This window comes from Pinus tabuliformis, chromosome 7 (genome assembly GCF_031772625.1).
Source record: "Pinus tabuliformis cultivar Carrire ecotype Pingquan chromosome 7, CPIR1, whole genome shotgun sequence".
In the NCBI taxonomy this organism is placed as follows: Eukaryota; Viridiplantae; Streptophyta; class Pinopsida; order Pinales; family Pinaceae; genus Pinus; species Pinus tabuliformis.
This window is the reverse complement of record NC_142293.1, coordinates 1,628,990,768-1,629,009,325: the sequence shown is the minus strand read 5'-3', so window position 1 is coordinate 1,629,009,325 and position 18,558 is coordinate 1,628,990,768.

The window sequence follows — 18,558 nt, the reverse complement described above, 5'->3', positions numbered from 1 at the left end:
GACAATATAGTGTTGGATGTTCTGATCTAACTATTTAAGATGCTAAGCTAGATCTGATTCTTCAACTTGTCCTGACGATGAAGCACACTGGTTGGTTCGAAACACGTCGACAAATGAAATTTCTGGTGATTTACGTCGAAAAATCTCTCATAAAAAAGACAAGTCATCGCTACCATGAAATACTATGTTGACTAGTGTCTTTGACGAGTAATAACACGAGTGACAAAATCATTTAATGATAATAGTAAGACTATTAGGATTAACCAGGGTTGTGGGGGAGTGCCCCTTGAATCGCACTCCCTTTGGGAGTGAGTTTTTGGAGCGAACTTGAGAGCGAAATTTTCTCTCCCTAACCTTTTTTGCAATTTACTTTTTACAGTAACATTCCAAATGCAATTTTTGTTCCAAGAAACAAATAAATTTTTGAGTGGGGCACCTTAATGATCAAGCCTATGGCCCTAGTATTGATATGCAATTCATGGTAATGTTAAATTCTTAAAGTAAAAGTGACATTCTCCTTAATCTTCATTTTCATCCTTTTACTTAAATTTTTATCATTACCATGAAATGGCTCACAATGTTTGAGAGTGGTTCCGACCTCATTGGATTTCATATGGAGAAAGTAGAATTTTAGATCTCATTTAAAATCTAGTAAACTTATCAGTTTTTTAGGATTTCGGGATTGGGGGGATTGCAATGTTTCCATTGGATTTTGTCATGTATTAGGGTATGGAACTCATATTTAATCAAGAGCACCAATCCCTCTATGTACCTTGATGTTAGTGACATTGGTTGCCAAACTCTTATATCATGGCCCTACTAAAAATGTACCTATCACTCAAACAAAATCTTGACTTGACATGCTATGTTTTTTCTATCTTATGTTAATGCTTAGATGGTGATATTAATGACAAAGATCGTGATTTTCCAACAAGACAAAGAAATTAGACATTTCTCGTGGGCAAGAGGCCAAAGCACTAGCAATAGATAATAGATTTACTTGTCTTTTCTAGTTTCTTGTAGTTTTTATAACTGTTGACTCTTTCACATTTAGTATGATATTTTTTGTAAACAATGTATGACAATTTAACTTTGAAGTTTGAAGTTGGCAATTATAACTCATTGGTAATGAATTATGAATATGATGCTTCGTGAAAGTTATTTCATTTCATTTCATTTTATAACATTTTATTTCATGTTAGATATTCTTTGTTATAATGGTTACACTTAGCTTACAAGTACAACTTTGGTGATCAATGATGATAAATGTTATATATTGAATTTTGAAAGCTTGAAACTTTAAGATTGATGAATCATGAGACTCAATATGTTGTATGTTACTAACTTGTGGACGTGGTTGATGAAGATTATAACTTCTAGATAATTGATGTTATATGATTCAATCCATGTTTTCATGCTTTTTATATCTATTTTATCATTCTACATGCTTTTGTTGACATATATACATCAAAATATAAAAATTCGCTCCTTCACTGAAAACTTTTAAAAATCTCACTCCTACGTAATCTTAAAATTTACCACTAAAAAATAAACATATATTTGCAAAAGTCTGCATCTCGCCCAATAATCGGTCACGTGACATCTCTTTTTATTTCATTGACATTGAATTAATAAGTGTTTCGTGTCATTACCATCATCTTCTAACTAGATATATATTATAGTTGCATCTCGTTACCTTTTTCTTTGTTAACTTGCTTTCATCTCGTCAGTAGCACCTTTGTCAATTGCGTCTCTCTTCTTCACTATTTTTTTTTTTTTTCTCTTTATTACGTTTTTTTCTTCAATTTGTCAAAGGTTTGTTACACTACCATAAAGTTTTTTTCTTCAATTTGTCAAGGTTTGTTACACTACCATAATTACCTTTATGGTTGCACCACTTTTGTCAATCGCGTATCTTTCCTTCACTTTAGCACTTTAGCACCTTTTGTCAATTTGGTTCTAACCTCCTACTCTTTTTTTAATGTTTTTTTTAATCAATGGATGATTCTTGGTTACAAGAATAGGTTTTTAACAATAATAATTATTACCTAATCTCTTTATAATATATAGCTTTTACATCATTATTTTATGGCAGTTAACTCTTTTCCTTTCTTAATTTTTTTTAATTAATGGAGGATACTTTTATTAGAATAGAGTTTTAACAATAATAATTATTAATTATTTATATTTATATATATATATATTAATTTTTTTTTTTCAACTAAAAAATTGTACCCAGAGCAGTTCTCAAGTGTATATAGTTATTGCTCAAGCGTATATAGTAACTGCTCAAGCGTATATAGTCTAGTTTAAGATTGGACCACAAGACATGTGAGAACCAAGCCTCCCCACCTAACCATTGGACCACATTGGACTAATAAAAAATCTTTCTTATATAAATTATTAATTATGTTTTTAAATTATTTTATTATTGTTGTGTTAAATTGTAATTTAGTATTAAGTGATTTATTTTTCATGAAAATTAGAAGATTTGTATTAAATTAGTAAAATTGTATTTTGAAAGATGCTACAAGTGTACATAACTAGATTTAGCCTTCAAAATGAGTCATACAATAGTAATGGGCTAAAAAGTAGAGATATTGAAGTTTAACCAAAATAATAATAATAATAATGTAAATCTAAAGATACACTTCAAGAACATTGGCACAAAAGAAAAACATTAAGTTAAATCTATGGGAATAGGATGAACAATGGATTCTAGAGTTGCAGAGGATTTATCAAGAGTTGCTTCATTGAGGTGTGGAATATAAGAATTCATTTCAGAATTGGGGGTTCCTTCAAATTCATCTTGTAGATCTATCACATTGAAATTATTTTTGTTGACATTTTGAACCATCAAGTGTGGTTCATCTTTAGGACAAATTGATCAAGAAAAATAGATAAAGCCCGAAAAAAAACCTAAGTCAAAAGTTAAAAGAAATAACCCTTCAAAAAATAATAATAGAAAGAAGAACATTAGAATAGATTAACAAATTTAATATTTAATAACTCAACCATAATAATTAATAGGAGTGATATTTAAATAATTAGGAATGTTAATCATAGAAATAAGGTTTTAATATTTATTATTAACCTTGATGTTAATAGTAATGGAAAGTATAATGTTAATATTATACTAAAATAGTGTAGTGGTATAATAAAATATATTAATAATTGAGAATGAAGTTTAATAGTTATTATTATTAATTATTGGTAATATTATTGAAACTTAATAGTATTTTAATAGTTATTAATTATTTATAGTCTTACAATTTATTAATATTAATAGTATTTATTTTTAATATTATTATTAGTGAAAATAAAAAATAATAATTATTAATAATGGTATTTAATGATTATTATAAAAATAATTTATTAACAATTTTATATATATATATGATTAAAATTATTATAAAATTGTCACAACTAAAATGTAACAAAATATTAATAGGGTTAATAAATTTAAAAAGATAATGGAATGATTATAATAATTTTTGAAGAATAATAGTAATACTAATGATAAAAAGGAGAGAACAAATTCACCTCATGTAACAAAATAGTAAAAGGGTTAATAAATCTAAAAAGATAATGGAATATTTATAATAATTTTTGAAGAATAATAGTAATACAAATGATAAAAATGAGAGAACAAATTCACCTCATGTTGAGAAGATGAATTAGAATTCCTAGAGGAAGAAAACCACATGAAATTCTAATGTTGAGTTGTGTTGATGATTGACAATTGGCTCTTGATTATGTCAATTTCATCTTAGAATTGGTGAATAAGCTTACATTGTTGAACCAATAAATCCATCATCATTTCTAGTTTAAGGTTGTCCAAATGAATATGCTAGGTGAAGGATGAGTGGAGGTTGGTAATATCTCCTTCCTATTGAGTCAAAGTAGACTTGATAGTGAAAAGGCTACGAAAGGCCATGATAGAGATGTGGACTAGAGAGAAATAGAGTAGTGGCAAAAAGGGGCTAGGAGAAGGAGGGGGCATAGAGGGAAAAAATGATAGGGGAGGAAATAGAAATAATTTACAAGAGAACAATGGTATTGAAAGACTTAAATTGTAGTTGTAACAAGTTGTACTAGCTGAGATAGAGACCACACCATGCCATTATTTCACAAAACAACCATATCTAGAGCTTCATGTAAAATCCCACCCCAAAATGGAGATTTACATGATGGGATTTATGATGAGGCGAGAGAAATAATCAAGTTATATAGGGTGATAAAGAGGACAACCTTTGCATGAGATTGATACAATGGCTCTTGGACACATTTCATGAGGCGGTGGGCATGATTTAATGTGAGTCTTATCATGGGATATAATGTATAAAACATTTCCCATTAATGATATGGAACCCAACATTTTCTAAAAGGCCTTTATTGGCTTGGAAATTCACAAATGAGGTTTGGATTGAGGAGTGTGAAATAAGAGAATTTTAGAAGGGAAGGAAATAATAAGAGGATATGGAGGAAAATAGATCTCAATGATGATAAGGGGGGAGTGTTTAGACACATATTGCATATAGTGTTTTTAGAGTAACTTCCTACAACATGTAAACTTAAGATATTGAGGGAGGAAGCAAGTTTGACTCCCAATAATAAAGCATAGACTTCAACTTGATTATTGGTGGTTTTTCAAAAGTTTCGAGAGAAAGTATTTACAATATATCTGCCTTGCCATTAATGAATCATGTAAAACTTGCCACCTTATTAAGTGTCAATATTTATTGTGATAATAAATTGGATTGAAAATCTCAAAGATATGTTTCTAGATAAAGTTGATAAATATATTTTTGAATTGATGATATGTAATTACGAAACATTTATCTAATAATAAAATGTGATAAATATAAATTTATTATTAATAATAAATAAAAAATTAATTTATTATTAATAATATTTCATACATTGATTTTAAATAAATTTTATATTAATATAGTTAAAATATTTATGAGAATATGATGATAAATAATTAGTTAAAGAAAAAATTATAATTATTGGAAACATATTTATGGGATTATGTAAATTGAATTATTAGCCAAATGCCCAACCTCCTTAAATTACCACCTCTCAGATTCCAAGGCACCAAGATTGACCTGGCATTTGTGTTCCAAGTCGAATCACTCATCAGCTTAAGCCATGTCATTCTCAATACACATCTTCAATTGTTGGCCAACACTCGAATTTGTTGTTTCTATTCTATTTCAACCCAACGTTATAAAAGCATCAACGATACACTATTGAGAAGCATTCGCATGATCAAATCCCACCATGCATTTATCTTCGAATTGCAAGCTACTGAAAATGGCGTTGATGGCTTCGCTCATTATGGTGTGAATTTTTTGAGGTTCTTTTGTCATCATTTGGCAAGCATGAGGATCAACTTATAGTCTTAGGGGTTGGATCATTAAGAGAGATCGAAATACACTTTTGTTGTTGAGCATAAAAAAAAATAAATAAAAAATAGCCATCTCCTCATGAATGTTGAATGAATTGTGAACAAGGAAGATGGTACATAAATCAAGGAATCCAGTTTTACTTATCTTACTCGTTATTTTCGAAGGGTCCACTTGGCCTCTTGAACATATCTTGATTGCATATTTCTAGAATATTTTTGAATCTAACGGATATGAGTAAGGTCAGACAATTGACCTCGCTCATGTCTGTTGGATTCTAAAATATTCCCGGAATTCACAATCGAGACAAATATGCCTCACTTGGCTACTCACTCTAAGTCCACATACAGAAACGCTACACAATTAAAAATGTTGCCATAAAAGTTGGTCGCTTTACCTCCTGATCGTGGGTTAGAAGCCATGACCAATTTGTTGTTTACTTCTTTTTATTAATTAGTGATGCACACAATTTGAATATGTTTTGGCTACAAGGATTTTCGATTTCTATTGATCTTTGACTACAAATTTTTGATATACTAATAGTGTGTTCCTCATGGATTTATTTCTTGGGAGATTAGAAGTTCTCAAGATAAGAGATTGAAAAATTTAGCACCAACTTTGTTTTTTAAAGGAAAGATAAGTTGTTAGCGATCACCATGTTATGAAGTATTATATAAACTATGAGATTTCAAAATTCGAATCAGTGTTGGTTCAAATCAACAAAAATAAAAAGAAAGATAAATCAACCAAACCTAAAGGACTCTCAATTGCATGCATCAATGATAATGTAGCTATAACAAGAAGAACCCATAGATTGGCCCAGGAATATATTAGCTATATTGGGAGCTACCTATCTATGTTTTTTGTATGTTTATAGGTGCATTTTTGGTTGAAGCTATCACCCTTCATTCGTTGAGTTTAAATTGTTGAAAATGGTTCAAATTGGTGAAGTATTAGAGTTACTGAATACTCTGTTACTCTCTATTGTTGACAATACAATCAAAACCAACAAAGTCTTTTTCATCGATGTTCAAATTTGTTTACAAGATGCATAGGAGAAAATAAAGTTTTTTGAGATTGAAACTTATCTACAATGTGATGAACTACAACAGAAGAGTCATTATTATGTACTAGTCGTGGTTCAAAACAATTTCTTGAATGAGATGAATTCTCATAAGTAACTAATACTTGAACATATTAATGACATCACATTAGGTGCAAATTCACATGATGTAGAAGTTCAACTTGCACTTTATGTTGAAGAATGTAACTAGGTTCGGTCTTCATAATTGTATAATGTAATTTATTTGTCAAAAATAAAATTTATTATGACTTATTAAAGCATGGGTTTCATGCTTGGGTCATCATGTTTATAGGTCAAATCCTCCATTGTAGGCTTCTAGGTTTTATATTGAGTCAATAGAGTCATTGCCAATTTTATTAGACCCTTCTTGGGCTTTTGTATAATGTAAAAATAATTATTTTTGAGTCAAATAGGTCATTTGACAACTCCACATGAAGTCGACCCTATGATGATGAATTCAACCTACATTAGGGAAATTCGACCCACAGAAGAGGCTATATATAGGCAGGTAGTTTGATCCATTTACTCACTCACTCAACAAGTTCAATACACAAGAAAGAGAGGCAGTAAAAGGTGAAAAATTCCAATAGAAGGAAGAAGATTCCAAAAGAAGACAAAGTTGATTTTTTTGGGTTATCTTTCTCTCACACGTGCGAAGTTACTGGGCTATTGTTGGGGCTGAAATTATAAATTCTATTGCAGGTCGAAGTTCTGCTGCTGGGGTCCAAGTTATGTTGGGGAGGCTGAAATTTTGCTGCTGCCAGGTTGAAGTTTCTGCTCAGAGAACATCACTTGGAGAAGAAGAAAGGGATGACTTGGTGATTGGGGGAAGTCTGTGTCTAGGTCAAAATATTCTTGGACTATCTCATCTTGTTTTTTAATCTACTAAAGGAAGAGTTCTGACTGGGTTTTCCCCTTATAGGGGTTTTTCCCTGGTTGTCTGCTTACATCTCGTGTCTCTTGTTCTTGTGATATTCATATACAAATAAATTGGTAATTTCTTGATGAAACATAATATAATAAATAAGTAAAAGAAGGCAACATAATTCACAAGTAATTATCAAGGAAGAGGAATCAAACCCTAATTACTACTAACATTGATTTCTCAACATTTTCCAAGTTCATCATTAGACCTTGGGAAGAAGTCCTCAACAACAACCATAGAACTAGTATTACATACAAAAATGAAGTGACCTTTGACATTCCAAACTACTCCAAACAGATTCAATTTTTGAGTGATAGGTTTCTTGAAAACCCATATTCACTCGCTCCACTTCAACATTAGATTCTCAAATGGCAACATTGTCATTGAGTTGGCCACATGAACAATTAATGTTTTGGTCTTCACCCTTGTGAGTATTGTGGAAAACATACTCATCATTTAGATAGATGTTCCTCACAGGAGCCATGTAAGATCAATGATTCACCTTGGATGGATCACTTATTGGTAATCATCTTCAATATATAAGAAGATATATCGATCATGTTGCAGAGTTCATTCTCGAGTATTGATACATCTTGCAATGGATATATTTTCACCTTCTCACCTTGTATCTAATAAGGGGGGAATTGATAGTCGAATACTAGTTTCAAATTCATATAAAGGAAGCTTGAGCCACATCTAGACCTAGAGCAAAGAGCTAGAGCTAGCTACAACTAGAGTCAAAGTTGTAGTTATAGACAGACTGATATTCCATGAGCAAAATTTGGTTTTTGGTCCTCCTTCAACCACCACTTAGTAGAAGACTTACTACTTCTATTAGAAAATAGTTTGTGGTCATCTTCAAACCACCATTTCAATAGTTTGTGGTCATCCTTAAACCATCATTAGAGAGCACTTCCATTTTGTAGATGACATCAACTTCTAGTTAGATTCAAAATTTTTCCAGGAGTTTTTTCAAGCCAACTTCCATAGTTGGTGGTTAGCCTTACACTACCACTAAATTTAGAATATTTTGGCTTTTGCTACCCATTTGGTTTATGGTCTTCCTTGAATCACCATATTCAGAGAGCACATCCAACCATTGGTTGCTATCCACCTCCATATTTTAAGCTCTCTTCTTGGACTCACATTCACCCCTTTGGATTTAGGTGAGGAATCTTGGAAACATAATTCTTAAGGGATTATGTAAATTGGATCATTCTTGTGCATAATCCTTGGGGGATAAGGTCCTTCATAGCTAGATATTGACATTGATTTTGAATCGATTTTGGAATGTCCTCACTCCAATCTAATTAAAGACGGCGAGTTGTCATGCTGAGACCAAAATTGGCTAACTTGTCAACCAGTTTGTTGCCTTCTTTGTGAACATGAGAGAGGAGGGGAGTTGTGATTTTTCTAGGAGTTTTGCAGTATTACCTATCCAAACTTACAAACTACAACTCTTACAGAATTTGGAAGGATCTGATGCACATTAGATTCTGTTGAAGATATTAATAGTGGTCTTGGAATCTTCTTCGATAATGAGATCATGAAATTTTTGCAGATAGAAATTAAGAATCCCGACTCTAGTGCCCAAATTTCAACAACATTATTAGTGTTGAGCCTTATGGAAATTTCATAAACATGTAGAATCTACCCATTCGCATCACAAAAGACTCCATCATAACTGACTTGGCCTAGATTCCTTTTGATGCCCCATCGAAGTTAAGTTTGATGAAGTACTTTGCAGGAGGGGACTAGAAGGAAGGGTTGGAAGGGAAGAAATTGGGGATAGAGGGAGCTTTCCATAAGGAATAGGGAGGGACCAATTTTGGTTAGAATGACTTTTTCAGATTGATTTCATTCTCAATCTTTGGAGGACCAAGGAAGAGAAGAAATTGCTTCCCTTATTTTATTTAGGACTTGCTAAATAAAGTTTGTGGAGGCCATGATATTCTTAAATGTTCGTCTATTACAATCCTTCCAAATCTCCCATAGGATGAATCCTAGGATGAGTTTCCATGCTCTATTGACAATGTGATTAGTAAAAGTGGAGTCACACCAAAATTGTAGAGTGGAGAGGAAATTATTTTGTGTTCTATCGATTTGTCAAAAGGACATAGTAAGGTGGTCCTAGATAGAAGTAGTGAAGTTGCAACTGTTGAGAAGATGGTTGACATTTTCTAAATTGGATAAACAAATAAGATAGATAGAGGGGCCCCGAAAACCACAAATTTGAAGTGTGTCCCATGTCAAAATTTTGTTCTATAATAGAAGCCATAGAAAATGAGTGATTTTGGGCTAGTGTTTGAGATTCCATATTGTATTAATTTTTCTTTGATCATCCTCATTTTTGTTTCTTGTGAGAAGATTGCAAGATCCAAAGAGGTTAAAATTGCCCGAAGGATGGTAAACCCAACAAAAAATATCACTGCCCTCTTGAACCACAATTATTTTTTGTTGCTAATTATTATTTGATAATTGTGCTTTCATTTTGGGAGGGAAGCTGAATCCATTCCTCACATGAATTCCAATTGTACAATTAGGAATTGCATAGGGACGAGTCCCAGTAATTTGCAACTAATATTTGTCCCTGGAGATGAGGGATTCCCTGGTTGGGAAGAGTTGTTCATTCTAAGCTCATTTCAACCACTAATGCCAAGAGTCATCCCAAAACAGTGCATTGTTCCTATTTCTGATTTCCCAAAAACTATGCTCATAGACAAGATGTTTGTTGCTCCAATCAATATTCCAAATGTGAGAACCCTTAATTTTGCATGTCATTCTGATGAGTTGATATTCCTAGGTATTAGGGGCATACTTATGTTTCGACATTTCGCACCATTAAGCCTTCGAGTTTTTGATCCACCTCCACCAAGTTTTATCACTTAATGCTTTCCTGAGTATATCTCGATAGAGGAGACCAAGGCCTCCTCCTTTTTTTCGGATGGAAAAATAAATACAATGTTAATTACAAAAATCCAAGATAAAGAGTATTCAAAGAATATCATTTCTTCAAGTAGTTTTTTTATTTTAATTTAGTTGGAATTATGTTGAAGTTTGAATTTGACCTTTATTAGGGGAGTTTTGTCTATAAAATTTGGCCTCTATAATTTTTGGCCAATTTTTAAATTAATTAGATAATCGATTTAAAAAAAAATGATTAGAATGCATGGAAATTGAGCTCACCAGCTAAACTAGAGCTCACTGAAAATGAGGTGATATAAATTCCCCATATCAAACACCCTAAAAAAATAGCATATAGTTGACGCCAAAAAAGGTCAATATTAATTTGACTAGTTAATATTAATTTAATTTTTACTCAACATATATTATAGAGAGGTAATTTGTGTAAAAGTGGTAAACACTAATTTATAACAAGAGTGAAATAAGAAATAATTATTCTTAATGATAAAATGAAATTTCATATTTTTATTAATGTTAATTTAGAAAAAAACTAGGGGTGGCATTTGTGGGTGGAAATAAGATTGTTCGATATGTATGGAGCTTGGGGAATGTATGGAGCTCGAGGAATGTATCAAACAATCTGACTAACGTTTATTCCATGTGGTGTGATCTAGCCATCGCAAAAAGAGAAAGCATTTGGCCACTAGTAGTTTTTGGAGATTCAATGTTGGTCATTAAATTAAAGATAGTCTAATCAAACCTAATGGTGAACAAACTCATGAATTTAATCTCAAGAATGAAGCATGAACTAATTCATTTGATAAGGTTACCTTTATTCATATCAAATGAGATATGAACTCTAAGGTACAGCATTGGTTCAATTTCATCATTGAGTTATTCCGATAAAATTTATTAAAAAATGCAGATTTAAGCCATAACTCAATTCCCTTGTTTGATTTATTTGATATACCTTTGAAATTTCTTCAAAATGTCTCTTTTAATGGATTTGGGTTGGCATCACTTTGCGGTAAGCATAAGGTGGAAATTTCTTCTTGATTCTCATTTATTAATACATGCTTATATCATGATAATTCATTATCCCTTGGAATGCATATTTTGGCTTCTTAGGATGGAAGTTTGGGGCTTTCAATAAAAAATATTGGTGAGTTATGTGTTTCTAGGATTACTAAATTCTAATGACGACTTCCTTTGTGATTTTGATTGCCTCAACATGTATAGCTTTGGTGGTGGTTGTTTGAACCTTTGTGTTGGTTTTGTTCCTCCTTGTCTATGGTGAAGGCTTGGGTGGTGGTTTCAGTGGGGAGTTTTGCATTTGGGATCCTGTTGTGCTATTCAACAACCCCCCATTTATTAATAGTAGTAGTTAATATTGCATTAATAAATAGGGACCCTTTAAAAAATCCTTCCAAAAATAAACTTAGCATTTAGGCATTTTTCTTATTTAATTTTGGAATAAAGCAAGATATCAATCAAACCCATTTTTCAAAAGAAATACTAAATACTTGCCTTCCCGCATATCGCATGATTAAGCATTATAAAAAACCTTGCTAACGCACCAAATCTAGTGAAAATCTATTAAAAGATGACTCCATGCTTTATACCTCGAAACTATCATATTTTTGATATAAACTAGGTCCTAAAGCTTTTCTCGTCAAAACCAAGTCTCGCATCGCATATCGCTATTTATGAAGAGCCTGATTTAAAAGGTTATCTCAAAACAAGTGAAATGCGAAACTGCGATGGCATCATAACCTTTATCGCATCACATTTCGAACATTTAAAAGAGTACTGCAGAGTCGATATTGCGAAATGCGATCAAGACCCGGACCCACTTCTTGGATATATCATGAACAAATGTTTAGGTCCGCCGCTTACTAAAAAGGTCTTTAGTTTGCGATATTGGTTCAAAAATCGCAAAATCAACATTATCGCAATTCAAAGGCTCGCCACCCTAGAAGCTTTCTTCCCAAATTATGATGTATACATTTATGAGCATTAAAGCTAAGAGATAACGAAGCATTAGTGGGCATTTAGTAAGAGTTAACTACATTTATGTGTGAAAATCCATTTAACGTGATATGATATCTTCTTACGTGCGTTCAAATAAAACTCCTTTTATCACCTTTACAAGTTTTCCACATTATTCCATTTCATGTTCAGTTTCATCTTTGTGTATCCAATAGCTGTTGTTCTTCACTTTCAGGGAAAATCCACAGAGCAAATTGTTGGGAGAAATGGTGAAGAAAGGCAAGGCAGTCGTCACTGAGAAATCAGAAATGACTCCTCTATTTATGGATACTACATGCAGCAGAGAGGGAGGAACCTCTACGTGGGAAGCCATGTATAATATATTGGAAGAAGAGCAACCAAGGATTCTGGAAACGAAGGTCACAGTTGACAGTCGTGATTCCTCTGATGCCTCCATGTTTGAGACATCATGCTCATTTTTGCATCGCATAGCTGCGTGTCCAAAGATAATCCCTTATACAGACATGGTTAAATGGGTTATTGATGAAGCCGACATCTCAGACAGAGAATTCAAGACCAGAAGCCAAGAGGTTATGGGATCTTTTACGCCAGACAACCCGCGACTTATGTATCACCTACCAAACGCACAAGTCATCTACAACAAACAGTTCATCGAGAAGTTTGCTAAAGAGAATGAGGACCCAACAGACTGCACCCGGACCTGGTCAAATAATGAGGGAAAAATAAAAAAGACAAGAACGGTATGTACTCTACTGCGTCTATTTGTCCCCCTCATAGTTTTGCAGTGGCCATGCTATGTAGACTATTTGGAAAACCCGATAGCACTAAATTCTCCCCAGAATGGCTGCCATTAATAGATGCAGCTGTAAACGCAACTATAATGAATTGGGCACAAATTTTGTCTGATAATTTAGCAAGAAAAATAATGGAGTATAGAAGGAAAAGAAGTGTTGCTTCGAGGGTTTACCCTCCATTTTTTATGAGTGCCTATGTAATGGATGCAATTTGTTTTGGTTCAAAATTTCCTATCATGGGATGGAAGTGGATTGTCCAAAATCCGCTTCCCATTCACATATACCATAAAGACATGTGGGAATCTCAGTTTCAACCACATTTTTACACAATTTGTCATGGATTCATGCTCCCTATCCACAAACAACTTTATAACCGAGATGCCCCTAAGTTTAAGCCGAGGTAGATATCCTCCTAGTGGCCAGATGGTTTGGGGAGGAAACATTCACGTATATTAGGGTATTTGGTAGCATTACCTCCCCCCATGTCCTCCCATACTATGTTTCAGACAAATTGATGGCTAGAGAGATAGCCTATCAAACAACTACTGAGGGTGGGATGAGAAAAACATTAAAGGAAGCAAAAAAGGCCATTTGGCCTACATTCCCTTTACACTGGAAGCATTTGCATTGCACGACCTGGGGCATGCATTCAAAGAAGCAAAGATTATGTTATCTCTGCAGTTACCTAAATTCCCAGGAAGGCAATATGACCCATTCGACACTGTTAAAGACTTTACCACCATGGTAAAAATAAAAGTATTCAGTAATGAGGAAGATGCATTTGATGACATCTTTTTATGGAAGAACACCTTTGCAAAGGTGAAGCATATGGCACAATTACTTTTTGACAGTGAATATCTTGAAGCCTTTTACGAGTACAGAGAAAGGAGGCTAACGAAGGTCCCATTGGACCAATTATTGATTGAACCAATAAGGGAGTCTACTCCCAGTGTAAGTCTAGAAGGAGATTCCAAAGAAAATTCTAAAACTGATTCTGGAGCAGAATCCCAAGAGAAGTCTACCAGGGAGTCAGAGTAGTCAGAGCAACAATCACAAAATGGGAAAAGCAGAAGCAGGGAGTTGGAAAAAGATACAACCCAATCTATAGAAAAGATAGTTGAGCAAACTTCATCTAGAAAACAGGCTGAAATCCATTCCACCTCCACCCAGCCAATAAAACCCCTGGTGATTGATTTAGAGGAAGAATGGGAGAACTTTAATAAAAAGCTTCATACAGAGGAATAAATTCCAAAGTTGCAAACTCCACAATAGAAAGAAACTCGAGAAATTACAGCAGAGGAGACTGTAAATACTCAAGAGGTAGAACACATTCCTTTCACTCCTAACTCTGTGTTGAGGCCAGCAACAACCCCCCTTCTTATTTAGTTTTCTCACTAATACTAAATAAGTGGGGACCCTTATTCAAAAAATTAAAAAAAAAATAGGACTTGTATTCCCTTTTTGAATAAATCTTACTATCATAAACTTAGGAGAATACCTGAAAAATCTAAAAAGACTTAAGGTTTATGATAAGTTCAAACAAAACCGTTCTCTCAATAAAAAGTGTCGCATCGCAAAATCGTAATAGACACTTTCCTATAAACAGAATCCTAAGATTGCAAAATCACGATGCGAGATCACATACTAAAGAAATTCACCGCATCGCAGTTTTCATGTGCTTCAAATATCACTTAAGGTGAAATACCTCAAACCGCCGATATGCGATGGCGCGTCTCGCAAATCGCATTGCACAAAAAACATATGGTAATAAATGATTGTCACACGCAACGGATCAACGATATTGCGACCTGCGATATCACGATCTGCGATATTGCGATCTATGATATTGCGAAGCAAATCGCAAAATCGCCTTATCGTAGATCTGTAGGGCTCGTTGTTCGAAAAAGATTTTCCATAAACCGATGCCCAGTTATGCGCGTTAATGTTAATTTAACGAGTTAGTTGGTAATCATTAATGAAATATGGTTTTGATCTGATCGAAGAGCCATTTCACGTAGGGTGATATATTTTATATGATTTCGACATTTAAAGCTTTCTTGTCACCTTTTTCTTATCATTACTCTTTCCTCATTTGTAAATTGCAGGAGTGAAGAGCAGAGAGGTATACATAGCAGTGTTTAGAATATTATTGGAAAGAAGGGAAAAGTTCCGAGTTCTGAAGATAAAGAAATGACGCCCTTATTCATAGACACCACCTGTAACAGAGATGCCAGCGTTACTACTTGGGAAGGCATGCACAGTCTACTCAAGGAAGAAAATCCCAGAATAATGGAAGTTACAACCACTACAGCAAACAATGTCATCGACTGTGTCAATGAAAATTTACACAGGGAAAATCTCATATCAGAGACCACTCCAGGATTTCTACCAAATGTGCAGCATCTACAAACAAGCTGGAGACAAAAGGCTCAAGAAAGAGCAGAGTCCATCAAAAGGTTAACCAAGTTAAATTGGGATTCTTACTGGCAGTACTTGGTTAAACCACACAGTTAGTGCATGACTCTCAAATGTCTCACTAACTCTGCCGAGAAGATGGCGCCAGCACTTGTCGATTCTGTTTTCGTAGGACAACTAAAGTCGAAGGTCGGCCAGCCAACTCTCCTCAAGCCAATGCTGGATGCTTGTGACTACAAGGAACAGATACATAGATATTTAATTGCCAGATTTAGTTTTAGTTTTGCTTTATTTTTCCCTGAAATGAGGATGGTCATTTAAACTTCCTCCTATATTTTTGTAATAAACTATTTTTAGATTTAGTTAGTAGTATTTAAACCCTTCTCATGCATTTAGAGAAGGGTCCTGAAATTTGTCAAAAACTTGTCCTCAGAACATGCACTTCTGCACCCTTCGAGGAGGTTTTGATGAATGAATGGAACAAGATTTATTGACATCTGTGTTTAATATCTGCTACTGAAATTGCACTTTTGTACTCTTAGTAGATGTTGAATTAAGAAGAGATAAATCATTATTGCTGGAGTTCATGAGTAGAACTCGTTATAAATCTTACTTTTATCTCTTAACAATTTCTGCTTATGTGTTAAGGTGATATTCATGTTCAGTTATTTATGTATGAATGCTTCAATGTTTGAGTTATCATTTGGCACTTCTGTACGGTGATAGCCATTTATTTATGCTTAATATATGAGTGACTTATTATGCAATATGTTTTTCACAATTGTTTCGTCTAACTTTTTATACGAAACGGTTTATATTTATTGAATTCTTTTCTCATAGCAATTGAATGATATTTATTACCAATTGCCATTAGAAATTATTTTAGATCGCATAATTGAAAGATTAAATCCCGGGTTAGTTTTAGAATTAGATATTTCTGTTCATTAGAATACAGTTGCATGTTGTTAAATTAGATTTAGAATAAAAGCATTTTACGTAGAAATTATTAGGAAGGAAATATCAATTCTCAACACACACACACATAAATTGGGAAACTGGTCCCATATCCCCAGTTGGACCCACTATATCAAACGGAAAAGGAGCTGCTAACCAAGGTCCGGACCGGGTGGGTATCCCCCTTGTTGTAGACCCTATTTCGGGGCTTCAACACTCTGAAATTGTTTTGAGGATTGAAGATATTCCTCCTTTAGATGTGTTCTATAGTCCACAACACAAATCAATTGTTAAAAGACAAAGGAAGAAAAGAAAATTGGATTCTACTGCTGTTACTACCCCTGATAATGAACTGAAGGATGTTGTCTGGAAAGGCTCACCTATCGACTCATCCGCAAACCTTATTAGACTGTCACAGTTTTTAGGTGCCTATGCTACAACGACCATTGACAAAGAAACAGAGGTGCAAATGTTTCTTAATGAAAAACAAGATAAAATTACGTTGCTTGAACAACAATTACAACAAGCAAAATCTGACCAGCAAGCAGAGACACAGTTAGCTAAGCTCCAGCAAGAGTTCGAGGAGATACAAATAAGACATTAAGCCAGCTTAGCAGATAAGGAAGTGCAATTACAAGAAATAAATGATCTACATAAGGATGATCTAAAAAGTTATTAGTTTATTACTGAAGCGCTTCGCCTTAACTCCCAATTGATGCACCAAAAGGAACTATTATACTAGAAGATTTCGCAATGGAATTCTTATTGCGAAATAATCGACAAATTGACAAGTCAAGTCGTTGAAATGAGACTTGAATATGATGAAATCTTGAAAAGAGTCTCCAACTTCATCACCTGGCATAATTCAAAAGATGGGAGAAAGGCTGACCTACCTAAACTAGAGGAGTCACACAAAGAAATCTTATTTGCAAACTGGGATTCTCGGCTTAGAGAGGCAAAAAAGGAAACAATAGACGCGGCAGTAGCAACAAACAATGTTATCGAAAATATTAACGAAAATTTACATAGCGCCAACTTGGTAGCAGAGTCCATTTTGGGTTTTCTTCCTAATGTAAAACAACTTGAACTACAGTGGAGGTAGGAAACAAAAGAAAAAGTAGAAGCAATTAGGCAAACGACCAGGTTAAACTGGGAAGCATATTGGTGACATTTAGTGAAACCTCACAGCCAGTGGATGACCCTGCGATGCCTAACCACTTCTATGGAGAAAATGGTGCCAACACTGACCGACGCCGTGTTCACTGGGTAGTTGAAAGCTGAAATCGGCAACCGACACAGCTCAAGCCCATGACAGACATTTGTGATCTAAAAGATCAAATGCAGAACAATTAGTCACCATGCTCATTTCTATTTTTGTTTTATTTTTCATAATTTGAGGAAGGTCGTTTAAACCTCCTCAACTATTTTTGTAATAATCTATTTTTAGTTTTATAGTTTAGTATTTAAACCCCTCTCATGCATTTAGAGAGGGGTCCAGAAATTTTATCAGAAACAATCTTCAAAACATGCACTTCTGTCCCTTTGAGGAAGTTTTGGTGAAATGAATGGAACAAGATTTATTTTTATCTTATCTAGCATCTTCTACTGAAATTGCACTTTTGTACTCTTAGATGGTGTTGGATGGATTGAAAGTAGATCAATATTGCTGAAGCACATGAGTAGGACTTATTACAAATGGTACTTTTATCTCGTAATTCTCTTTTACTTATGTATTAAGCAATAATTTCTCTTCAAGTTGTTTATGTATGAAAGTTTGAATCTTGGTTAGCATTATTGCACTTCTGTATGATGATGGCCTATATTTTATGCTGAATACATGAATAATTTCTTATGTGATATATCTTTCACAATTGTTTCAGCTAAATTTTTATACAAAATGATTATTGTTAAACGATTTCACTTCTTATTGCAATTGAATGATCTTTATTACCAATTGCTTTTGGACATTATTGTAGATTGCATACTTCAATTTATTCCTGGGTATAGTCATAATTAGATAGTGTTTAAATTAGGATATATGCATGTGATTATTAGCTTAGT